The sequence below is a fragment of the Alligator mississippiensis genome, chromosome 2 (assembly GCF_030867095.1).
Source record: "Alligator mississippiensis isolate rAllMis1 chromosome 2, rAllMis1, whole genome shotgun sequence".
NCBI classification, from domain to species: domain Eukaryota; kingdom Metazoa; phylum Chordata; order Crocodylia; family Alligatoridae; genus Alligator; species Alligator mississippiensis.
The window spans coordinates 171,853,267-171,871,576 of NC_081825.1; positions in this window are offsets into that span (position 1 = coordinate 171,853,267).

Here is an 18,310-nt window from a genome sequence, read left to right on the forward strand (position 1 = left end):
TGCACCCAGCTCTGAGTAACTCTGTTCATGTTCTTGACTGTCCCCACACCCATGAGTTTGGTCAGAGGTGCTGGGACTTGGGAGAGAGCTGGTGAACAGCATGAGCTGATGTGTGGCAGTACAGTCCTTCACTGGGTTTGAAGCGGTGGCAGGCAGAAACTGGGGTGGTCTCCCAAGGGAAAAAGGTGGCATGATGGGGACATGCAATTCCTACAGCCTGTGTCAAAGTGTTACCAGTAGTAGTTACAGCACTCAGATTCTTTTTTTGGCAGGTCTTCAGCAGATGGGGTTAAGTTTGTTGGTAGGTTTGTTCTATTACACATTATCTTACTTTAATATTTTTATCTGTCATTATAATGTATCTGGTTTTATTGCAAGATGCCCTGAGTCAATTTTAAGGAATGCAGAATATGCGTATACTAAATAAATAAAGGGGGCATAGAGACATAGTGCTCTCCTAGGTCTACACCAGCTCTGAGCTTTGCTGTTCTAGCCCTTCTCCTTTGCTGGGCAAAATCAAAGAGTGACATGGTATCATGGCAGAGCCTGGGGGCAGGAATAAAGCAGGGTCCAGCCAGGGCAGCAGTGCATGAGTGACTCTCTGTCCAGCCCACTCACTTCTCTGGAGCCTTTTGCTCAAAGCCCAAGAGAACCTGTTGTTGATGGTGCTAGCAAGGCTCAAGAACCTCCCTTATTGAACCAGGAGGCTGTAGGGAAGGTTTACAACCTGACAGGCCACTCCTACTTGTCCACCCTGTGACCACCTGTCTATTTGTAACACTCATACTGTGGGCCCTAAGGTCCACCTGGCTAACTAAAAGCCCCATGTGGGGCTAATGAGTGAGTGGTACAACTAAATTCTTGGGACAACTAAAGAAAAAAAAAAAAACAGGATAGGAGTGTTGTGTGGGTCAAAGAGTCAAAACATGAAAATAAGTGCGCACCAGGGGGACACCGAGCAGAGATTCCCAGGCCAAATCCACCAGTCCTCAAAGGCATCCATGGAGCCGGTGGATGCCACCCACTGGTGCTCTGCCCAAAAACATGCATGGTCAAGTGACAAAAAGCAGCCCTGCAGTCCCCGGGCACCTTTCCAGCCAGAGCTTCCTTCCTGGTCATCTACAGGGCCTGCTTGGCCAGGGCCAGGAGGAGGTTGACCAGGAGGTCCTGGGACTTGGCTGGGCCATGGATGGGGTGCCCAAAAATAAAAAGGTGGGAGGTGAAGTTTACCCAGCACCTCAGGAGCAGGTTCTGGAGGTGGAGGGGCTGCAGCCTGGTGCACTCGAGGGTCATGTGTGCCAGGGTCTCCCTCTGCCCACAGAAGAGGCAGGAGACTGGGGTGTCTATGAAGCTCGCCACATACATGCCTGTGGCAATGGCTCCATGGAGGAGCCCCTGTAATCACCTGGAGTGCAGTGAGAGGACATCAAGGCCCATCTGGAAATCTAAGGTGTGCTGGTACCTTGAGCTCAATAGTCACTGCAAGGAATGGCCACTGGCTGGCAGCAGAGGCTGCTGCACTTGAGAATGGGGAAGCTGTCAGGTGCTCTTACACATCATCTAACACCAGTGTTGTTCACAGTACTTTACCATTCAGGTCAGTACCACTGCCTTTATCTTTCAGATGGGGAAGCAGAAGCAGGGAGAGAGGAGAACAAAACAGACCTCTGAAGTTTACTTAGTAGCTCCCCCTATTGATTGCATTGATCTATGAAATCACAGGTGGACAAAAAGAAGTGTTTATTAAAAAAGACCACTACAGCTAGGACCGAAACAAATTAGCTTCCACATAGCTTCAGTTCCAGCTGTGTCACTTTTGCTTATCAGGGATCATACTCTATTTATGTCCTCATACAGTGCACAGAGAAATGTAGTGCCTGAATAAATGCACTGCAAGCAAATCTCTCCTAACAGCAATGAGAACTGGGTTTTCATTTTGATGGCATAAAATGGTGGGATATTAAGCAATTGTCACCACTGAACACAATATGAGTTTAGGCATAGGATTATAATGGAGGGGATATATGAATTCTCATGACACTATGAATTCTCTTGACTTTCTGGTCATGACTGTCATACATCAGCCAGATTGTGTTAGGAATATAATTTGCAGGGCATTAACAGTGATTAAAGGGAGCAGGGGAGACTTGTGTCATTTAAATGACAATAACATACCAGAAGAGTAACAATGTATTGGATGAAATCCAAGTTTCTTGCTTTCAGGATGCAACAGCATTTGTTTTCACTGGCACTAATCCACCAGGAAGAATGCCATTCAATTACCCTCACTGGGAATGTACTAATTCATTTTGTTAAACAATCATTGCTACATTAAGATTGAGCACTCAGAAACCAGGAGTTGACAATCTGTAAGGTTTATATACAACCTTAACTCTGACCCCCCATGATGTTTCCATCATTGCAACACAACTTCTAATTACAGGCTTATCACTTCTGCCTCATACCTTTATGAGAGCTTGGGCTTGTAGCTAAGGCAGCATAATATTATCATATCGTGGCCTTCATCTTATGTTGAAGCTGTCAGTCGTAGATCTAAGGAAGACAACGTCATTCTCCCCATTCTCCCTGAGATTCTTGGCTTCGTGATGGAGGCAGCAGACAAAGAGAGAGTTCTAAGCTCTGCCATAGGTCTCCTTGGTGACATGGGACAAAGACACTTTATTTCTCCAGCAGGAGCCTTTTTGAGATGGGACTTGCTTTCACTAGATGTGTGTGTGGCACCCAATGTATGCTGGGTTCTAACCTTGATTGTAGGTGCTACTAAAATAATATTAATTGTTTGGCTTGATAAAAAAAAAAGAGTTGTGTGACAGGAACAGATATACGTTCCTAATGAGAGTCCCCTCAGCTGTAATGTACAGAAATTCACAGTATTTATAATATCTCTGGACACATGAGAAATCTGCTAGAAGAGACAAAGACCAAGCATCAGTTTTAAAAGTAACAAACCGATTACTGATTCCACTCTACAATCAAAAAGCCAGGCCCTTTGCAATAACCTACAACACTTCTTTTGGACAGCTTCAAGCCACAGAAATAATAATACATTTAAAGAAACCCTAGGTTCCTAGCTGTCAAGTGACTCTATTCATCTCTCCTGATCCTTACATGCTTAAAAACTGTGACCTATTAGGCCTGTACGAATAGGGAAGTATTCAGTTTGGAGTCAGATTCAGCCAATTCAGAGGACAGTGATTCGATTCAGAGATTGGGGGGCATGGGCCCTGGATGATGCACAATGACAGCAGGATGCTGCTGCCAGCTGGTGATGGTGGCAGGTCTGGGCTATTTCCCCAGCCAGCAGCAGCAGTCAGCTGAAACCCTGTGCAGATCTGCGGGCTGTGCCCCCAGAGAAGAGCTGGGGGAATGATCAGAGAGCTGGGGAACTGATCCGGGAGCTCCAGCTGATACAGGGAGCCACCCCAGCTCCCAGGCAATGTATAGCACCCTGCTGAACCACACTGCACCCACGCAATAAGGCAGCTGCCACGCAGGTGCCAGGCAGGGGGGAGGGGGGCAATTCCCACTACCCTGCACTGCCCCATGCTGCATGGGGGGCATTCTGCCACGAGCCCTCAGAGGCCCTGATTGCTGCTGCCAGAGTCAGTTAGTGCAAGGCTTTTTTTTTTTTAAGTGCTGGGAGGCTGGGCTGGGTGGGGGATGGGGCCGGGCAGTGTAGCCATGGGGTCTTCTCCTGCGGCTCCCATGTCTGTGCCTGCCTCTGCCCCAGTGGGGGGAACTGTGGAGGCTATGGGGGTTGCCCAGCCAGCACGGCGGGGGTGGGGAGCATGATGCAAGCATGGCTCACTCCAGGCAGCAGCAGGGCAGAGCCCCCACTTCCAGTTATGCTGTGCCTGCATCCTGTGCCTCCTCATCCTCCTCCCCAGGTACGCTCAACCCATCCCAGGTGGGCACCCTGCCCCAGTCCCTCCCTCCCTCCCTCATGCCCCTTCCCTTCCCTCCCCTCTCCCCCAACCCCAACAGACTTACCAGCTGAGGCAGCTGTCAAATCTTCAAATCGGCCGAATCTTTTTCTGAAGCTATTCCAAATCAATTCAGATGCTTCAAATCGATTCGGAGCTTTTACTTGGTCTCCTGATTCGATTAGGATTTGGAGATTCAGTCCCTGAATTGGGCCAAATCTCCTCCAAATTGAATCAGCTACCAAAGCTTTGCACAGCCCTATGACCCATCACGTGGAATCACCTGGAAATACAAGAGATGAAGTGAGTGCCATTGCTCATGAGTTTTCCTTGGCACTCTAATCCAAAAGGGGGCTATGCGTGCATTGTGGCATGTGGAGAAAAGTGCCCTTTCCAATACCCAGGACCCAATTACTGGAGGGCTAGAAGTGGCAGTAATTCCCTCTGGGTACTTCCTAAATGAATTCTGGCTGCAAATATTAGCTCCCAGACAATGACAGAAACCGCTTGTGTGCATGTGCTGACTGGTTCTTTAAAACAACATCCCATGGTGCACTCTGCTTGTCAGGAGTTATCCTGCTTGTGTGCCCAGTGTTCTCTGCATTGCTGTGGTTTCAACATATTGGGTTATGCAGACTTTGCATCTGAGCACCACAGCCCAGCAGCTGGGCACACACTCATATCAGTACAATCTGCCTTGATGGATGAATTCAGCCTTGCTGAAAAGCCATCCAGAAACCACAGAAAGTACTTGAATTCCCCAGCAAGGCTCTACAGCAAATGTATTGATTGCTTTACCCAAGACAGGCATGTTGGCAGGTATATTGGAGCCCGGAACACATGGTGAACCCACAGTTTGATGGTAGAGGGACATGAAACGACAAGCTCTTAGAGGGATGCTGCCTTTGGGAACGACCGACTAGCTCCATGGAAAATGCTCCAGAGCTTGTTTTTACTTTGCTTGTGGGGTCCTGCCTTCACAGCAGTCGGGGATTCTACTGAAGGAGACAGCTCCACCTTGAGTTGGTAGGGACCTGGACCAGACCCTCTGCATGAATGACCTCGAGTTTTCAGTGAATCTCCTGAATCTGGAGCTCAGGAACCTTAGAGGATGAACGTCTACTTTTATTTGCATCAGAGCAAATGAGCCATGAGCAGTTCTGACTGTTCTCATTGATTCCATTCAGTCCTCAGCCAGGCAAACTCCTCATCATGTCACAGGCTCAGGACATGGCCTATTGCCTTTATATCCAATCCCAGAACTTTCCATTTGCAGGGGTCTGTGCACAGATCTGTTCCAGTTTAGGGTTCCATCAGAGCCCCTTTGAGTAATGTTGGTGACTCAGGATAATTTAGCTGAGAAGTGGCAAGAAGTCTTTCTGTGCCTTCAGACCTTTGTGAGTCAAGAAGAAATTTCCAGACTTGCAGTCATCCCCATGGCAACATTGCTAATGTGTGGCCCTTCCACTCCAGAGCTGCAGGAGTCTCAGGTCCCTTTCTCTATAGTCACTCCACCTCCTCCTTGCTCTCTTTATCACTATTTAGGGGTCACATCAGATTCTTGTAGTGACTGCAGTTCTGGCAGTAATAGAAGCAGTAATACTTGAATATAAGATGACCCTTTATAATTAGATTTTATATATGGAAAATGTATAAATCTTATAATTTTCCAAGTATAGAATCTAATTATTGGAGGTTTGCCTTGAATTTGTCCCCCTCCCACCGCTATAGCAAGGAAAATATATTTGGGGGTCAGGTTGCCCTCTACTGTCCCCAACTTTTTTCCTCTGCAGCCCCTTCCCTCCTCCTTACTGTCAGACCCTCCTTTCCTTGAGCACATGGAAGTGAAGAGCAAATCTGAAAACACTGACTTTGAAATAAACATACCTGTAATAATTTGTATATAGGCAAATTATTACAGCTACACATAGACTTGGTTCATCCAGAATTGATGCATTTCACTTTTCTTGAAACTGTTGCAAGTTTTAGTGCAGGTACCTCATAAACACACTTTTAAGCAACACTTTTATACCTCCTTGTATATAGTACATTTTTTGCAAAAATATTTATTTCTATATAAATAAATATATATGACTGCTATGGTTCACTTGACAATCCAAAACACACCTTTACAGTTACACCATTTGTATTCCCATTACAGTGACCACACCATGCACCCAAGGCTCCCATGTGTCTGCATGTCCACATGTCCATCACCTTCATGCTGGAATTCATTATCCAGTGCAGGGTATCAAGGGCCTGCAGCAAGGTGGTAGCCCTAGACTTCAAGAGGGCCAACTTCAATGAGTTGAGGAGATTGATGGGAGAGGCGCTGGGGTTCTTGAGGGCAGGGGAACTCAGTGCCCAAGATGAGTGGTCGTTCCTTAAGGAGACGATACTCAGGGCCCAAGGGGTGATGATCCCAGCAAGAAGCAAGGTGGGCAAGAGGGCCCAAAAGTCCCCCTGGCTCACCAAGGACATCTGGGAATTCCTGGTTGCCAAAAAGGTGGTGTACACCCAGTGGAAGGTTGGGGCTATCTCCAAAGAAGAGTATACCTCCACTGCTCGGGCCTGTAGGGGAGCTGTTAGGAAAGCTAAGGCGGACATAAAGCTAGGACTAGCATCCAAGATCAAAGATAATAAAAAGTCCTTTTTCAAATATATAGGGGTGATGAAGAAGGCACCGGGAAATGTGGGGCCCCCGCAAGATGCGCTGGGCAATCTGGTGGTTGCGCCAGAGGAGAAGGCAGACCTCTTTAACAAATTCTTCACCTCCGTTTTCTTGTGCAGGGACCGGGACTCCCCCACTGTGTTTCAAGAAGGACTCGAGGGGAACGCCTCCAGACCTAAGGTTGAGGAGGACTGGGTTAGAGTGCTTCTGGAGGGGCTGGACATGTTCAAGTCAGCAGGTCCAGATGCTCTCCACCCCAGGGTGTTGAGGGAGCTAGCAGGGGTTATTGCTGGGCCCTTGGCACGGCTTTATGAGCGCTCGTGGTGCTCGGGCCAGGTGCCAGATGATTGGAAGATAGCCATTATGGTTCCCATCTTTAAAAAAGGGAGGAGGGAGGGCCCGGGCAACTATAGGCCCATCAGTCTTACCTCAATCCTGGGGAAACTCTGAGAAGATCATCAAGGAGCACGTCTGTGACAGGCCGGCATCGGGGATGATGCTCAAGGGCAACCAGCACGGTTTAATTAAGGGCAGGTCATGTCAGACCAACCTGATTGCCATTTACGATCAGGTCACAAAAGCATTGGATGCAGATGTCGCCGTGGATGTAGTCTTTCTGGACTTCAGCAAGCCCTTTGACACTGTTGACCACCCCATCCTCATTAAAAAACTAGGCGACTGTGGTATCGATGCCTACACGGTCAGATGGATTGCTAATTGGCTAAAGGGTAGTACTCAGAGGGTGGTGGTGGACGGGTCATATTCGACCTGGGGGGAAGTGGGCAGTGGAGTCCCCCAGGGCTCGGTCCTTGGGTCCACACTGTTCAATTTTTTTTATCAGTGATTTGGACGATGGGGTGAAAAGCAACCTGTTCAAATTTGCTGATGATACCAAAATTTGGGGTGAGGTGGGCATGCTAGTAGGGAAGGAAAGACTGCAGAAAGACCTGGATAGGTTGCAGGGGTGGGCTAACAAAAACAGGATGCGTTTCAATACGGACAAGTGCAGGGTGCTGCACTTGGGCAGTAGTAACCGGCAGCACACTTATAAGAATGGAAACTCCCTTCTTGAGAGCACGGAGGCAGAAAGGGATCTTGGAGTCATCACTGACTCCAAGATGAACATGGGCCAACAATGCGAGGTCACAGTTGGCAGGGCTAACTGGACCCTATCGTGCATCCACAGGTGCATCTCAAGTAGGGCCAAGGAGGTGATCCTCCCCCTCTACGCAACACTGGTCAGGCCACAGCTGGAGTACTGTGTCCAGTTCTGGGCACCCCACTTCAAGAGGGATGTGGACAACATTGAGAGGGTCCAGAGGAGGGCCACCCACATGATCCGGGGACAGCAGGGCAGACCCTACAATGAGAGGCTACGGGACCTGAACCTGTTCAGTCTTCACAAGAGAAGGCTGAGGGAGGACCTTGTGAGCGTCTATAAACTCACTAGGGGGGACCAGAAGGGTTTGGGGGAGACCTTGTTTCCCCTAGTGCCCCATGGCATATCAAGGAATAACGGCCACAAGTTGTTGGAGAGTAGGTTTAGATTAGACAGCCATAAGAACTACTTCACAGTTAGGGCGGCTAGGATCTGGAACCAACTTCCAAGGGGTCTTTAAGAAGCGGCTCGATGCCTACCTGGCTGGGGTCATTTGAGCCCAGTTTTCCTCCTGCCCAGGCAGGGGGTCGGACTAGAAGATCTACAAGGTCCCTTCTGACCCTACTTCTATGATTCTATGATCTTTAGCTGTCACAATCACACAAGGGATGGCTTCCACATCTCCTTCCCATCCCTCCCTTCGCACACCCCTCTTCCAATTCCGCCTCATGTTGGTCATCATGTACAACTGCCATTGCCATAGCAGGTATCCTGAAACATATTTTACAAAGCAGGCTGTTTTGGATTCTGTCTCCATCACCGGTTTGCAGATCTGGCTTGTGTACTTGGCCCAGAAGAACAGCAGGGTGTCAGGCATTCCTCTGCCCCCAGAACATTTTGCTTTGTACGGTGTGGCCCTCTCCAACTTCTCTCATCTGGAGCTCCCTTCCCCCCCCCCCCCAAATGTACATGGGTCTTTGGATTCTGTGGATGACCTGCTCTGAGAGGGGGAAGACCAGTGTGGTATACTGAAATACAGGTAGCAACATTTTTCTCATGAGTGTATGTGCTCCCACATTGACAGGTACAACATATGCCACAGTCCTGGCCTCTGTTTGACCTTAGCCTTAGTCTCCTCCCATGCTCTATCTGGTCAGCTCTGGGTCAAACTCCACTCTGAGGAACATCACCCCCTCATGGGGATGGAGATCCCCAGGGTCAACAGGCCCCCAAGTTCACCCAGTACCAGGCTGGTGCAAACTATGCATAATATTAATATTAGACAAAAGCCAAAAAGCTCATGATTTACTATATAGCACACTGGGACAGGCCACAGCAGAGTCAATGGCTTTTCAAGGCATGGTGACTTCATAGTTCAGCACTGCTCGGTAGGACTGTGCAAAGCTTCGGGTGGTGATTTGATTCAGAGGAGATTTGACTTGATTTGGTGGCTGAATCTCTGAATCTAAATCGAATCAGGGAACCAATTTAAAGGTCTGAATTGATTTAAAGCTCTCTGAATCTTCGGAAAAGATTCGGAGAGCTTTGATGATTTGGGTAGTCCCTGGTGGCGGCAGCAGGGAGCTGCAGCTGACTCTGAGCTGGTAAGTACTAGGGGTGGGGGAGAGGGGGCCGGGGGAGGGGACCATGGAGGGACCCCTGCCAGCCCCCCTGACCCCCCACTCCCTCAGCCCCCCATGGCTGCCCCAGCCCTCCCCAGCTCCTGGTGCTTTGAAGAAAAGCCCCAGTGCTCATCAGGTGTTGCTGGGCTGCGGGTGATCCCTGCTGCCCCCCACTGCCCCACACTGCATGAGGGGCTCTGCATGAGCCTCCCTAGCCCCACTTGCTCCTCCCAGCTCTTCCCATGGGTGCCCTGCCCAGGCCAGCTCCAGCTCTTTAAGAAAAAAATGCCGAGAAAGGCCCTGGGACTCACTGCTCCTCCATGAGGGCTTTGGAGGGCTCCTGCAGAGCCCCCCCATATGGCGCAGGGCAGCAGGGGGCAGCAGGGATCACCCCCTGCTGACAGGAATGGTGAGTGCAGGGTTTTTTTCTCAATTTTTTTTTCTTAAAGGGCTGGAGCTGGCCAGGGCAGGGCACCTGTAGGGGGGCTGGGGGAGCGAGGGAGGTTTGAAGGGCTTGTGCAGAGCCCCCCACGCAGCCTGGACCAGTGTGGGGGCAGCAGGGATTGCACCCCACTTGGCAGCATCCGCTGATCCGGGGCTTTTTTTTTTTCCAAAGAGCTGGGAACTGAGATGGGCCAGGCAGCCATTGCCGGGCTGGGAGAATGGGCGGGGGATGGGCCTGGCTGGCTGATTTGGAGATTCAGAGATTCAACGCTAGCCAAATCTCTGAATCAGATTCGGCCGAATCAAATTGAATCACTGAATCAAATCACTGTCCCCCAAATCGGCTGAATCTGAATCCGAAGTGAATACTGGCTGCTTTGCACAGGCCTACTGCTCAGTATGTGTGTGTACTCTAAATACCCCCCACAAATGATCCATTTGCTAATTAGAACTGGGTTTTCTTGTTAAAAAATGGGATCCTCCAAAAATTTATATGCAGATGAGGTACAGGGCAGACTGGTCCAGCTTCACCTCATGGAGGACGGGGCCACACTAATCATATGTGACAGACTGAGGGTAGGGGTGACAGAGTGATTCTGAGCAAACTGTTTGGGGCCCTGTTTGGTGATGTTTCCCAGACATTTAAGGTTGGTGAAGAAACAGGAATAATTGGAAATGGAAAGAAAGCTGAAACTCAACTGTGGGAGGGAAGAGGAAGTAAAAATGGATTCAATATAGTGGCTCACTATGACTTGAAAAAGAGCTAGTGTTGAGGGGGACTGTGTGTAATGGATACTACCATACATTTTATTTAGGTAGGCTGCTCTAAGCTAATATTGGGATAGGAATCTCCTGTTGTATGGGCATATGGATATAGAGGTGGTAGGCTGTGTGAAAATGGCTCTGAGTGAACTCTGGACCTGCTACCAGAAATCAGTAGTAGAAGATGGAGAGGAAGTGAACAAAGCCACCTGGCACAGAGACACATGGCACAGGATCTTTCAACTCCCCCCTAGTAGGAAAGGGAGTGGTGACAGCAAGGGAAAGGCAGAAACAAATGGAACTGGGGACAGTGACAGCAATAGCAGCAGTGTGTCCTCCAACAGGAGCTAAAGTGACAGTGATGTGGACGACAGGTGAATTGAGTCTGTGACCCTGCAAGCGGGGTGGGGATGAAGGGAAGGGTTTGCCTGGTCTGAGAGACCAGAGTTTGTGGGTGTGTGATATATTGTAATGGGTCTGGGTGGCCAGCACGCCTTTGTGCAGGTAAGCAGGCTGCACGGGTGTGGTTTTTGTAATGGGTTATGGTTTTTATTTGTGGAGTGATACTCAGAGTGCAGATATATATAATTTCATATATCTATATATATAGATAAATATAGATATATATCCCCCCGCAAAAAAAGGTTCAAAGCCTTGGGCTAAGGACTAAGTGAAATGCAGGAATGCTATAGGAAGTTGGTAGAAGACACCAGGAAGGAGATAGCATAGATCATACAGAAAAGAAAAGACTGGCATAAACTGTTCAGAAGTGGGTTGGCTGGAGAGAGTGATGATGGTACTAATGATGGTGATAACAACAAAGATGATGATGACAAAGATAATTATAGTGACCAGTGAAAGGATTGGGAAATCAGAAGGGGGAGTTTGGGGAGGCAGGGGGGAAGGGGGAGGGGAGTGGGGATGGGAAGGAAATACAGAGGTGGTCCTTTGCATGATTGTAATAACTAAAAACGAAGGTAACAGGCATGTAGGCATGCAGGATCACAGGTACACAGGTGTGTGGTACAGTCATAGTAACAGGAATGATGATGGTGTAATGGTAAAGCTGTGTGTTGGACTGTCAAGTGAACCATAGCGGTCACGAGGCAGGTTTGTACACGTATAGGGATGTGCATGTGTGTGTGTGTGTGTGTGTGTGTGTGTGTGTGTGTGTGTGTGTGTGTGTGGTTTATTTTTTGCAAAAGAAAAAAGAAAGAAGTGTAAGTTCCCATTAGTAGATTGCTCCTTTGTCTGTGGACCAAGATCACAATGATGGCCTGGTCTGGCTAGAAGGCTTAGGAGGGATTGGTGACAGCAGCAATGTTTGAACTGAAGGCAAAGAAAGAGACAGGATGTACTGCACTCAGTGGAGGACAAGGGATGAGAGCCAGGAAACTGCAGGGAATGCTTATGTAGCAGCCTTTAAAAAATGGACTCACCTGAACAGAATGGGAAGGGCTGCCTGGCAGAGAGACAGAGTTTGTCCCAGAGCGGACACTGTAGGCTGTGAGGGCAAGTGAAACTGTTTTGGAAGCAGCCCTGTTAGAAGTGGGAGGGGTGATGTAACCCCAGCAAAGTTGTGAAATAGAGCCTTAGCAAAAGCCCGGGAAGGGCCCTGAGCTGGGATTGGCTGAGAGGCTTGGATAAAAGGGGAGCAGTTTTTCCCAAGGGGGGGGGAACAAGAGAGAGAGAGGGGCTGAGGGACAGGCCGGAGACCGGATTCAGAGTCTCAGCACAGTGGTCCCTCCGCGAGCCCCTGAGAGAGCCCTGCAGGAGCAGCAGTGGAGAAGCTGCAGCGGGAGTGACACAGTATCCAGTTCTTCTCCCTGGCCCTGGAGGCTGCGGTGACAGGAGCAGGCAGGGACTGCTTGCGTGGAGAATCCAAGCCTGGAGAGACCTGACTGCAGCTGGTGTGGCTGGGTGAGCACAGCAGAGCTGGCGGGGGGACGACTGCCAGAGTCTGCCCTAGTTTCCCTGATGGGTGAGGGGCCCCACGGGCAGGCAAAGCCCAGGGAGGGGCTGCATTTGCTGGGGCTGTGAGGCTGTGTGGGGCAGGAGGGTTGCTACAGCCTGCAGCCCAGACACTGCTCCCAGCAGAACCAGGGAAGGGGGGCAAAGGCAAGGGAAGGCTGTCTTGCAGGAACTGCAGAGGAGCCGCCACTTTCTGCTGGGAGACTCCAGGAGCACAGGGACGGACACCAGTACCAGGGAGCGTCCACAGACAACATGCATGGACACAGACAGTCCCGCTCCCTGAGATACCCCACCAGAGGCAGCGCACACAGGATCCCTAGTACACCGTGTGCAAGTGAGAGATTGTGTAAATAAGTTCTTGAGGGTTTATTAGTTAGTATATCCATGTGCATATTTAATGATTATTTGTTACATTGTATATAATTAAATCTTGTATATAGTTTGAGAATTGTCTGCGAGGGTGCTTGATTGTAAGGGGAGGTTCTCCGCTCGGGGGCACTGCAGCAGCTTCCCAGGGGGGCTGGGCAGGACTACTGGCTACCGGGTACCCCAGGATCCCATTATTCAGGTGGGGGCGCATGTAGTGTTGCACCCAGGGTTACATTGTGGGGGCTGGTCCGGGATTTCTTGGCAGTGTACCCATCTTAACAGGTGCCATGTACCCATAGCTGAGCATCTCCTTCACCTTGCAGCAGGCTTGTGTTTTTGTTTTGATTTGCTTGTCCCAAACAAGTTTTCACTCCATTGTGAGAGTATTGGTGTGAGGGTTCTCTATTGTTATGGCCATGGCTGAGCTTCTGCAGCGGTGCACAGGGCTGCAGGTGAGCCCAGGAAGAGTGATTGTGATTACCAACATCCCCAAGGGCCTTTCGGCAGAGGCCATTCGAGATCTGCTCAGGGGGTCCTATCGATGCCTTAGACTATGTCAGGTGCGTGGAGTGCACCCTGATGAGAGAGGGGATCATCAGATGGCAGTATGTGAACTGACAACTGCAGTGGATGCCCTGCATATTCCCCGGATGCTAGAGGTCACAGATGAGGAAGTCTGGGCTGTAACTCTAGTAGATGGGGGGCCTGTGCCTCACCCAGACTCTGGAGGGGAATCTGAAGAACCCCCCTCCAGAGGAGCAGAAGACCCTGCGCCAGCTGCCCCAGGCGAGAGTGGGGTGGGCTCCAGAGTGCCAGATCCAGAGTGAGCAAAGGCATTGGGGAAAGCCCTGAAGGAGGCACTCCAGTCATCACCTGAGTTGGTTGCGTACAAGGGGCTCCGCATATTTTCAGGGAAGGACCCACTCCCCCCAGGGGAAGAGACTTTAGAGGCTTGGCATTCCCATGTGACGGAGACTTTTGCCTCGTGGGCCATCTCAGAAGTGGAGAAGCAGAGGCTGCTGCTGGAGAGTCTCCGAGATCCAGCTTTTGAAGTGGTCCAAATGATTAAGCAGGAAAACTCCAACATTTCTGTTCTCCAGCGTCTCGAACTTCTGTCTAGTGTCTTTGGAAAATCAGTGCAAGCTGAGGCATTGTTCCTGGAATTTAATAAGACATACCAGCAAAAAGGGGAAACAGCTTCAGCTTACATCCTGCAATTAGAGAGAGTGTTACAGCAGCTAGCGGCCCAAGGAGGACTCACTCAGGAGATGGCTGGCAAGGCTCGCTTGCAGCAGCTCCGGGTAGGAATGCTTTATGATGAGGAACTGGTAGGGGAGCTCAACCTCACTGGGAGGAGAGAGAATCCCCCTCCATTTGGGCAGTTGCTTCAGGAAATCAGGGAGGCTGAAAGCCTACAAGCTGTAAAGGCCTCCATCAAAGTGGTAACACCAGCGCCAGCCCAGGGATTGGCCGTGGCTCTGTGCCCACCACGAGCATTGGTTGTTGAGATGTCGATGGTGACTGACTTTGACAACAATGCCCCACAGCCACTGGCCATGCTGCAGCAGCAAGCCTAGGTGACACGGGGAAATCAGCCCAGGGCCTCCCAAGACTCACTGGCTATCAGGTCACAATGGCCTCGCCAGCCCGAGGGGAGAGGAAAATTTTGTTACCGGTGCAGGGAAGACGGACATTTCAAGCACCAGTGTACAAGTCAGGGAAACCCACCCCTGGTATGGCAGCGACTGCAAGCAAGAAGGGAGGAGCCGGGAAACGGTGGCGAGACCCGGGGAAAGAGCCGACCCGAGTCTCAGCTGCCCCCAGGCTCTGACAGTCCGGGAACCCCAGCTCAGTTTCCCCCAGGACTAGTGGAGCCTAGGGCAGAGGCCCCTGTGGTGATAGAGGGACGGAAGTGTATTGCTGTGTTAGACAGTGGGTCACAAGTAACTATCGTGTTCCAGTCTTTCTATGACAAGTTTTTGGAGTATCTACCACTGCAACCACTAACTAGGCTGGGGCTATGTGGCTTAAGCCAAGAGGTCTACCCGTATAGTGGGTATGTTACTGCCCAGCCACAGTTCCCCACGGAAGTGGCTGGGATATGGAAGTCTGTGGCTGTTGCTGCGCTTGTGTGCCCAGACTCTAAGCGGCTGCGGGGGGCCAATATAATTGTCGGAACCAACTCTAGTCTGTTCCACGTGCTAGCGCAATATTGTCAGCAAAAGGCCAGGAAGCAGTACTTAACAGCTTTGTCCATGCATGCCCTTTGTGCTGGAGCATATCAGCGGATCAAGACCTTGGCCGGCCCTGAAACTGATGTCAGGCTGGTAGCTTTGTATTATGCAGGCAAGACTCCCGAAAAGGTGCCTGCGCGAGGCAGCCAGTTTTTACTCACTGACCCTAAGGACATTGCTCGGACCCATCGCAAGAAGCTGGCTGTGGTAGAGCCACCTAAGAACTCTGGACCTTTAAGGCAGATGTTGGTTCCCAGTGAGGTAGTCGATATTGGATGGCAAGCTCCATCTTCAGTGACTGTATTAGTAGTGAACCCCACAGGAAAAGACATCACAGTGAAGCCGGGGCAACATGTAGCTGAACTGGTTGAAGCAGAGGTAGCTGTGTCGCCTACACACTCTTCGCAAACTCAGATTGTGGACCCTGCAAAGTTCAATTTTCGGAGCTCCCCGGTGCCAGCTGCTTGGAAGACCTGACTGCAGGAAAAGCTAAGTGCTCGAGGAAACGTATTCTCTGTGCATGAGTGGGATGTTGGGCTGGCTAAAGGAGTGGAGCATTGTCTTCAGCTTCAAGACAGCCGACCGTTTCGGGAGCGTTCCCGATGAATTGCCCTTTCAGAGATGGAGGGTGTGAGGTGGCACCTCCAGGAACTGTTGGACCATGGCATCATATCCGAGACACGTAGCCCATAGTCCTCCCCAATTGTGGTAGTGCGAAAAAAATCTGGCAAAATTCAGATGTGCATTGATTATCGAACCCTCAACAACCGCACTACGGTCAACCAATGCACCGTTCCTTACTGTTCAGGTGAGGGCACATGTAGTGTCGTGCCCAGGATTACACTTAAATTTTGGTAATCCAGATGCCGAGAAATGAGACAGCATACCGAAAATTCTGAGAGACCTCCAAGGAATGTTGGGGCTGTTGTGGACACCTGAGAAAGAGTGGTTATAATTAAGATGTATACAGACTTTTTTGAAGAGGAGGATATAACATTTTGGCTATCAAGGCACTGTGAGAGAGTGGAGAATGTGGACAAGGTCCAAGACCCCAATGGGACCCTGGGCATTACTCTGGGTGGACTCATAGGGGCAGATGGAGTATAACACCTGCCTCCAGGAATCATCTTAGGGCCCTACAAAGTACTGGTGATTTACTATGGGCAGCCAAAGTTATGCTTGAGCTGCAAAGAGAAGAGGCATTTGGCAATGGCCTGTCCATACAAGATTTGCATGGTGTGTGGAGAGAAAGCTCATGGGGTGCGATAGTGTAAGAAGGAATGGAAGTATAATTCATGTGGAGAACTGGGTCACGTGTTCTGCGCCTGTCCCAGATCATTTGCAAATACAGTCACAAGAAGACAAGGTAGAGAGAATATGACAGGGAAAAGTGTATGTGTGTGGTGGGGGGGTGGACCTACAGGGGGAACAGCTGAGGGAAGAGGAAGCAGGTGAGGCAGGGGAAAATAGGTTGGGGGGGAGGGAGAGATGGCTTCCATTGAGGAGGAGGAGTTGGGAGGGAGAGAGAAGGAGGAGATGAGGAGAAAGGAAAGGGAATAGGAATGAGGAAGAAGAGAGGACAAAAGGAACAGGAGCAGGGAAGGGGGATATAGAGAGAGGATGGGGGCAGGGGAAAAGGAGGCAGGGACAAGTGGAGTAGAGAAGATGGAGGAAGGGAAAGGGTCAGAGGGAAATTGGGAGGGTGCAACAGGAGGGCTAGTAGAAGGGAGAATGGAGGTGAGAAGTATTAAGGAAAAGGGCATGAAGTGAGGGGAAAAGAGAGAGGAGTACGATGATATAGAGTGGTCTGGAGGATGTGTGAAGCAAAAACTGGAGTGGAGGCACAGGAGGGAAGAAAAGGAGAACAGACAACAGGAGTTTCCCTCTAAGTCTCCCCGACCTACTCCTAGTCCCATGGCTCTCAGGTTTGTTGGGGCCTGTAGAGGGAAGCCAAGGCCCCCTGGGGTAGAGTTCTTAGAGGAAGGCAAAATACAAAGTTTGTTGCATCCAATGGACATGGTGAAAGGAGAAGATGGAGGAAGAAGAACATAAGAGGAGAAGGAAGAATCAGTCTTGAGTTTAGAATCAGAAGCAGAGTTATGTCCAGACCTAAACCTCATTTCATAGATTGGACTTGGAGGGTGGGGGATAATATCTTGGATAAATATGATCATCATGCTAATATCAATTAATGTAAGGAGCATTCACAGGAATGTGGAATGAGTGGGGGTGGGTCAGTATTTGGACCAGATGGAGGCAGACATGGTATGCCTGCAGGAACGTGGGATCCCAGGACAGAGGGAGTATAAAGATCTTATAGGAAGATGGAAGCATGGCCCATCCATATGGTCAGACAGTAATGTGTATGACAAGTGTGGTGGTACTAAACAAAGATCCAAAGCTAAATTAATAAGCTATCAGAAGATAATTGGGGGAAAAGTGTTACAGGTGATCGGGAAGAAGGGAGGGAAAAAGTTTAGAATACTGAACGTTTATGCATTGGCAGAGCAGGAGGCACACTGAGTCCTCTTAGAGAAACCAACAATCCTCCTACTGGGAGCACTGCCTCTAATACTGGCTGGAGATTTTAACTGTATACCGGAGGAAGGAGAAAGGGTGAGGAGCAATGCCTCAGGAATCAATAGGTCTTCATGGATGGCAAGGATAGTAGTGGAGCATAAACTACAAGGCACTCAAAAGGCAGTACCTGGATTTGAGAGTAAGTTACTAGAGTGAATGAGGCTGACCACTCATGGTCCCACTTAGATTTTGTTTTTGGCTCTGTAGCATGGAAAGTTTAAGCAGCAGAGAAAATACCATTCTTCTCTGACTGCCTGCTACTGCAGGCAGTGTTGGAAGTGGGAGAGTAAGGAACACCAGGTCTAAGGCAGTGGAAATTAAATACAAGACTATTGGAAGATGAACAAGTGTGCAGATGGTATAGAAGCCACTATGAAGAATGGCGAGCAATGAAAAGAATGTATACAAACAGAGTGAGATAGTGGGAAGATGTTAAAGAAAGAGCACAAACCCTTTTTCAGAATGTGGGGAAAAACAGGTTTGGAAAAGTGGAAGAGGTTTACAAGATTGCGATGGAGACTGTAGTGTCTCCTACATCTGTTAGAGAAGGGATTCCTGGTAGTGGAGGAAATTAGAAATGTGAAGAACCCATTGAAGGAGTGATTTAGAGA